The 8,403-nt window shown below is 38.0% G+C and overlaps 1 long non-coding RNA gene across 1 annotated transcript; it reads left to right on the top strand.

Moving 5' to 3' along the window:
* Positions 1-281: 281 nt before the first annotated feature.
* On the top strand, positions 282-2,434 carry LOC128296292 (uncharacterized). The gene is made up of 3 exons (XR_008286850.1): positions 282-396; positions 1,313-1,354; positions 2,235-2,434. It is a non-coding gene; the product is annotated as an uncharacterized LOC128296292 (long non-coding RNA).
* The last annotated feature ends 5,969 nt before the right edge of the window (positions 2,435-8,403 follow it).

Below are 8,403 nucleotides of genomic sequence, written 5' to 3' on the forward strand. Positions count from 1 at the left end.
CTATAGGCTAAATTGAAGTGGCCAAATAAATAGGAGTGCAAAATAGGAGGATTTGCATGACAAACCTCCCATTTTACATGAAGTGGCCAACCATCATGTTGTTGTAGACAAAATGTACACTTGATATCCATAATTTATGGTACAAATTGATACAAATTGATAATAGGTTAGGTAAATGTTCCATGATAATGGGTTAGGTAAATGTTTCATGATAAGAATTTCATGTCTTTTGTATTAAAGAATTAAATGGATGAAATATGAAGTTTTATTAAAAGAAAAAGGGGTATTAAGAACAAAGTTTTGTCCATCTTTGTTCATCATAGCTGAAAGTTAGAAAAGAGAAAGGAGAGGAGAAAGCTCTTGAGTAGTCGGTCATTAGGAGGAGGAAAATTGAAGGTAAGTTCTTGGTACCTTGCTTCTATTTTGAGGTTCATGTGTTCTTCTTGATTCTACCTTAAATCTTGAAGTATATTTTGATTTTTAGTTGTGTTGTGAGCATTTAGTCATGAATTAAAATGAAGGAAATGGTTGTTGTTTCATGTTCTTTTGATGAAAAATGGAAGATAGGTGAAGTTGAGCCAAACAAATGAGCATGCATGTGCCTTAGATGCTAAGGGGAAAAATCGGCTAACATGTTGTGCTTTAAAATGATGAAATGGAGATTATACTTAAGTAAAATTATAGATATGTGATGATTGATTGTTGATATACATGTTTAAATAACATGCATGCAAGGTATGTGTGAAAGAGTCATTTGGTGATAAATCTGCTTGGGACAGCAGCAGTAACGTGACTTTGGAAAATCACCATAAATTGTGGGAGAATAATTAGAAATTGAATAAATTATGTAATTAAAGCTTATTGAGTCTAGTTTCTAATGAAATAAACAAGAACATATTTTGAATTCTGTACAATGAGAAATTTGATTCGTAATGAAGGGTGGTCAGATTAGTCAAACAGTGAAACATGGGAAACTTTGAGAAAAATCTGGTATTGATTGGCCATACCAAAAATTCTGAAAATTTTATGGATAGAAGATATATGAGTCTATTTTCAGGAAAAATTAACGGCACTTGATTTGGAGTTTCGTAGCTCCAGTTATAAATAATTTAGTGATTGTTGCTCAGGAAGACAGCTTGCAGTGAAATTATGATTATGTGGTAAACATTGACAAAAATTTGTTAATGAGTTGCTTATTGTTTTCTTATAAACTTACTATGATCTGTAGGTGTAGTTGGTCGAATATTGTAAGGGGTTAATACGTAGTTCGTATTTGAATAGTTAGATTAATGTGTTAGTAATCCAATTGTAGGCAGTTCGTGTGTGGATCTCGTCAGCATATCGTCGCAAACAGGTGTGTAACTAACACCCTCTTTCTTAGTCTAGATCGGCAAAAGTCGAAAAGTCAAAATGCCGAAAACTGGTATTTTGTAGATTTGCGAGTGTGCGAATGCTCGTGAGGTAAATCGATTAATGTTTTTGGTAAGCTGCAATGTTTGGACTGCAAAGTGCATGATTTCTGTGCCCTCGATATTTTTGGGCTTAATGGGCCAAAATTGGAATGATGGGCCAACAAGCCCAATTCGGTAAGAACCCTTGGTAGTGATTCTGTTAGTATGTGAAAGGTAGGAATATGCATGAAAAACCCTAAAATAGATAAATTACTGAAATACCTTTATAAGTGAAAAATTTACGCTTTACCCTAGGAGATAAATTACCAAATACCCATAGGGTTAAATTGACCTAAATGCATGTTTGATTGTTGTTATTTATCGCATGCCATGTTGTTATTATCTCGATGCATGGGACCGGATATTGACGGAGGAAGTACTGAAAGTGGCTTGTCCACGTCTCGGAGGCTTTGCCTCAATTTACTATTAACGAGCAGCAAAAGGTCAAAATCTGTGGAGTGTTAATGGGTGGGTTGAGCTATTCCCCACATGGAGTGTATGGCTGGTACGGTGGAGTGTAGTGGTTGGTGGGTTGAGTAGTCTCCCCAAATGGGCTTGCATATGTTTACCGATGTTGCATGTATTTTGAAATGGGCCTATGGGCCATCTTGTTATCTGAATAAGGGCTAAGGCCCGTTTATTGTAATCTGAAAAGGGCTCGTCCAAGACCACTCATTACTGAATGGGCTTAGGCCCAATAGGCTTGAGTGACTTGGGCTTTGAATGGGTTTTCCTTACACATTGAGTTTCCCAAACTCACCCCTTTTATTTTCATCCACGCAGGAAAGCCCCAACCATAGTGGGCTTGGAGCTGTGAGGGAATTCGGAGTGGCCACCCGTTCTGAAAGTTTGATTTTCTTCTGGTGAACTGGACATCCTTTTATTTACGTTTGAAGTTTTAGGTTTTTAAATGTAATAAGGCCGCTTAATTATTTTTGATGGTTTTAATATGTATTATTAAGATAGGTATTACTTATATTTAACTGTTGAAATTGGATATCTTTAGAGCGCATTTTCAAAAACAACAATTGATTTCAAAATAACACGACAACAAGCAAAGCTTCCGCAATGAAAGTATTTTACAAGATTAATCACTTTTCCTAAAAATGACTTAATCAAATCGGTTTCCTAGAAATATCCATGACGTTAAGGTGTGGCAATGGCGGTATGCATGTCTAGGATTGGATCCGAAGGGAGCTTGGTACTTAAGCAGTCCGATGGACTCACCACCTCTTTTCCGGTTTCCTACCTGGTGCACAGCTTCCATTCACTTTAACCAATAATGAAATTACCTTTTAAAACACTAAGTAAGTTTTTTTCTAGATCAACAATATAAAATGTTTTGAACGCTTCGATGTGGCATGTCGGATCCGGTCATAACGTCTGGGCCGAGTTTGAGGTGTTACATTTAGTGGTATCAGAGCCTAGGTTACAACAACTCGGCTGTGAAATGGGTTTACAAAAACAAAGATTTTCAAAAACGAAAATTTTATAAAGATTGCGAAAAAATCAGTTTTCAAAATTTAGATCTTTTGAAGGTGGCACCCGAATCTCCGGCTCAAGTCTGTAAGTATTCTTCTGAATTTTTCTGAATATTTTCCCGAATTATCTGTCTATACTGAAACCCTATTAGGATACTCTAGATAGGATGATACTGAAACCATAGGAAAATCTGATAAGAGACTGAAACTGTAGCTAGACTTCGATTCTGCGAAAACAAACTCGAACTCTTCGTTCGATTCATAAAACATCTGTAATAAACACTGGAATATTAATTGATGCATAAAAATTCGTAATCAAGATAATACGATATGAGTACAAGAGGCCGTGGACGGAGCCGAGGAAGTGCTCGAGCGAGATCTTCGTCTTCGAGACATATGCCGGCGGTGGATGCACCGGTACCACCGCAATGAGAGTAGAGTCTCATGATCATGCAGATCGAGGATGATGCCTGTCACGAGCAATGCTTCGTGTTCGGAAAGGGTTGACGGGCAAGTACGGCAATGGAGTTCGGGATCTATTTCGAACGACTTCGCTAACAGAGCGGAGATCTTTAGGGCGTGTCTCGTATAGCCCGAATGTGGCGAAATATTGGTTGGAGGCCACGTAATGCATTATGGACGACTTGGACCGCTCGAGGAGATTGTGAGTGGGGTATCTGTACTAAGTCCTTTGGGTCACTTTCGGTTAGGGTAGACAAACCGTATAGGGATGTACCCTTAGAAACTCAAGGTAAGATTTTCCCTGGAGATCTGATGGAGTTACTGTTCGGAGAGTTTGATCTCATTTTGGGAATGGACTGGCTTGTTAAGCATAAAGCTACTCTGGATTGTGTTGCTAAACAAATGGTGTTAAGGACCACAAAGGATGAGGAGGTTATGGTGATAGGTGAGCGAAGGGATTATTTGTCCAATGTGGTGCGGCATTAAGAGCCGAAAAGTGGATTCGGAAAGATTGTAAGGCCTATTTGGCATTTGTAAGTCAGTCAGAAGAGGAGGGACTGACAGTGGATAAGGTTAGGACCGTAAAGGAGTTCCAAGATGTTTTTCCAGAGGAGCTTCCAGGATTGCCTCCTAATCGAGAAGTTGAGTTTGGAATAGACTTGTTGCCTGGAACGGCGCCCGTGTCCATCGCAACGTATAGGATGGCACCGAAGGAGTTAGTGGAGTTAAAGGCTCAAATTCAAGAGTTGTTGGATAGGGACTTCATTAGGCCAAGCGTGTCTTCATGGGGAGCACCGGTGCTATTCGTGAAAAAGAAGGATGATACGATGCGGATGTGCATTGATTATCTCCAGGTGAACAAACTGACGATTAAGAATAAGTATCCACTACCAAGGATTGACAATCTATTCGACCAGCTTAAAGGAGCTTCTATATTTTCCAGGATCGACCTTCGATCTAGATATCATCAGTTAAGAGTCAAGGAGGCATATATCCATAAAACGACATTTAGGACTCGGTATGGTCATTATGAGTTTCTGGTTATGCCATTTGACCGATTTAACGCCCTGCAGAGATTTATGGATCTGATGAATCATGTGTTCCAACCATTTTTTGATCAGTTCGTAGTCGTCTTTATAAACGATATCCTGGTATATTCTGAAACTGAAGTGAAACATGATGAGCATCTCAGTATAGTGCTGTAAGTGTTAAGGGAGAAGGAACTCTTTGTGAAGTTCAGCAAGTCTAAACTTTGGTTGAGGGAGGTAACCTTCTTAGGATATGCGGTCTCTGCTGAGGGGATTAAGGTGGACCCTCGGAAAATTGAAGCCGCCTAGGTCAGTGTCAGAAATACGAAATTTTCTAGGACTGGTAGGATACTACAGAAGGTTTGTGGAAGTTTTTTTTTGTGATGGCAGCACCTCTGACAAAACACATAAAGAAAGGAGTACCGTTTGTATGGACTAAGAAATAGCAGGAAGCTTTTGAGAAGTTGAAGAAAGTTCGATCAAGCACTTGTGTTAATTCAAATGAGTCCGGGAAGGATTTTATCAGTACAATGGACGCATCACACGTGGGTTTGGACTGCGTGTTAATGCAAGAGGGTAAGGTGGTTACATATTCATCACGATAGCTTAAGCCTCATGAGGGAAACTATTCGAATCATGATTTATAGTTGGCAGCAGTGATATTTGCACTTAAGATTTGGAGACATTACTTGTACGGAGAAAGGTGTATTATATACACTGACCATAAGAGTCTTAAGTATTTGTTGACTCAGAAGGAGCTGAACCTTAGGCAAAGGAGGTGGATTGAGTTGCTTAAGGATTATGACTGTTCGATCGAGTATTACCCAAGCAAGGCTAATATGGTAGCCGATGCTCTAAGTCGTAGAGTTGTATCTGATCTGAGAGCAATGTTTGCTCGTCTGAGTCTGTATGATGATGGAAGTCTGTTGGCTGAGTTGCAAGTGAGACAAACCTGGGTGGATCAAATTAAGGAAAAACAGTTGAACAATGAGTCTTTGGTCGCTCGTTTTCAACAAGTTAAGGAAGGGGAAACTTCTGAGTTTGGGAGCCAAAAAAGACGATGCAACAGGAATACCTTCATCTTTTTGGATTAGGTAAATTTCGAGGACGAAATTTCTTTAAGGAGGGTAGAGTTGTAACGCCCCAATTTTCGGGAATCCTGTGAATGTTGTCATAGGTTTAATTATGTTAGTGAGCCTCTAGAAAGCCCAAACTTAAGATAGAACCCGACAATTTTAGTTAATTTTTGTTCCATAAGAAAAAGGGGGTGAAATTATGAAATAGAACCTATGTGAAAATGTTTGAAAATGCTATAGGCTAAATTGAAGTGGCCAAATAAATAGGAGTGCAAAATAGGAGGATTTGCATGACAAACCTCCCATTTTACATGAAGTGGCCAGCCATCATGTTGTTGTAGACAAAATGTACACTTGATATCCATAATTTATGGTACAAATTGATACAAATTGATAATAGGTTAGGTAAATGTTCCATGATAATGGGTTAGGTAAATGTTTCATGATAATGGGTTAGGTAAATGTTTCATGATAAGAATTTCATGTCTTTTGTATTAAAAATTAAATGGATGAAATATGAAGTTTTATTAAAAGAAAAAGGGGTGTTAAGAACAAAATTTTGTCCATCTTTGTTCATCATAGCTGAAAGTTAGAGAAGAGAAAGGAGAGGAGAAAGCTCTTGAGTATTCGGTCATTAGGAGGAGGAAAATTGAAGGTAAGTTCTTGGTACCTTGCTTCTATTTTGAGGTTCATGTGTTCTTCTTGATTCTACCTTAACTCTTGAAGTATATTTTGATTTTTAGTTGTGTTGTGAGCATTTAGTCATGAATTAAAATGAAGGAAATGGTTGTTGTTTCATGTTCTTTTGATGAAAAATGGAAGATAGGTGAAGTTGAGCCAAACAAATGAGCATGCATGTGCCTTAGATGCTAAGGGGAAAAATCGGCTAACATGTTATGCTTTAAAATGATGAAATGGAGATTATACTTAAGTAAAATCATAGATATGTGATGATTGATTGTTGATATATATGTTTAAATAACATGCATGCAAGGTATGTGTGAAAGAGTGATTTGTTAATAAATCTGCTTGGGACAGCAGCAGTAACGTGATTTTGGAAAATCACCATAAATTGTGGGAGAAGAATTAGACACTGAATAAATTATGTAATTAAATCTTATTGAGTCTAGTTTCTAATGAAATAAACAAGAACATATTTTGAATTCTGTACAATGAGAAATTTGATTCGTAATGAAGGGTGGTCAGATTAGTCAAATAGTGAAACATGGGAAACTTTGAGAAAAATATGGTATTGATTGGCGATACCAAAAATTCTGAAAATTTTATGGATAGAAGATATATGAGTCTATTTTCAGGCAAAATTAACGGCACTTGATTTGGAATTTCGTAGCTCCAGTTATAAATAATTTAGTGGCTATTGCTCAGGAAGACAGCTTGCAGTGAAATTATGATTATGTGGTAAACATTGACAAAAATTTGTTAATGAGTTGCTTATTGTTTTCTTATAAACTTACTATGATCTGTAGGTGTAGTTGGCCGAATATTGTAAGGGGTTAATACGTAGTTCGTATTTGAATAGTTAGATTAATGTGTTAGTAATCCAATTGTAGGCGTTCGTGTGTGGATCTCACAAGATATCGTCGCAAAATGTGTGTAACTAACACCCTCTTTCTTAGTCCGGATCGGCAAAAGTTGAAAAGCCGAAATGCCGAAAACCGGTATTTTGTAGATTTACGAAAAGCGAATGTTCGTGAGGTAAATCGATTAATGTTTTTGGTAAGCTGCAATGTTTGGACCGCAAAGTGCATGATTTACGTGCCTCGATATTTTTGGGCTTAATGGGCCAAAATTGGAATGATGGGCCAACGGCCCAATTCGGTAAGAACCCTTGGTAGTGATTCATTAGTACGTGAAAGGTAGGAATATGCATGAAAAACCCTAAAATAGATAAATTACTGAAATACCTTTATAAGTGAAAAATTTACGCTTTTACCCTTAGGAGATAAATTACCAAATACCCATAGGTTAAATTGACCTAAATGCATGTTTGACTATTGTTATTTATCTGCATGCCATGTTGTTATTATCGATGCATGGACCGGGATATTGACGAGGAAGTACTGAAAGTGGCTTGTCCACGATTGGAGGCTTTGCCTCAATTTACTATTAACTGAGCAAAAGGTCAAGAATCGTGGAGTGTTGGGTGGGTGGGTTGAGCTATTCCCACATGGAGTGTATGGCTGGTACGGGTGGAGTGTAGTGGTTGGTGGGTTGAGTAGTCTCCCAAATGGGCTTGCATATGTTTACCGATGTTGCATGTATTTTGAAATGGGCCTATGGGCCATCTTGTTATCTGAATAAGGGCTAAGGCCCGCTTTATTGTAATCAAAAGGGCTCGTCCAAGACCACTGTTACTGAATGGGCTTAGGCCCAATAGGCTTGAGCCGACTTGGGCTTTGAATGGGTTTTCCTTACACACCGAGTTTCCCCAAACTCACCCCTTTTATTTTCATCCACGCAGAAATCCCCAACCATAGTGGGCTTGGAGCCGTGAGGGAATTCTGAGTGGCCACCCGCTCAAAGTTTGATTTTCTTCCGTGAACTGGACATCATTTTATTTACGTTTGAAGTTTTGGGTTTTTAAATGTAATAAGGCCGCTTAATTATTTTTGATGGTTTTAATATGTATTATTAAGATAGGTATTACTTATATTTAACTGTTGAAATTGGATAGCTTTAGAGCGCGTTTTCAAAAACAACAATTGATTTCAAAATAACACGACAACAAGCAAAGCTTTCGCAATGAAAGTATTTTACAAGATTAATCACTTTTCCTAAAAATGACTTAATCAAATCAGTTTCCTAGAAATATCCATGACGTTAAGGTGTGGTAATGGTGGTATGCATGTCTAGGATTGGATCCGAAGGGAGCTTGGTACTTAAG

Source organism: Gossypium arboreum, chromosome 8, assembly GCF_025698485.1.
Source record: "Gossypium arboreum isolate Shixiya-1 chromosome 8, ASM2569848v2, whole genome shotgun sequence".
Classification (NCBI taxonomy): domain Eukaryota; kingdom Viridiplantae; phylum Streptophyta; class Magnoliopsida; order Malvales; family Malvaceae; genus Gossypium; species Gossypium arboreum.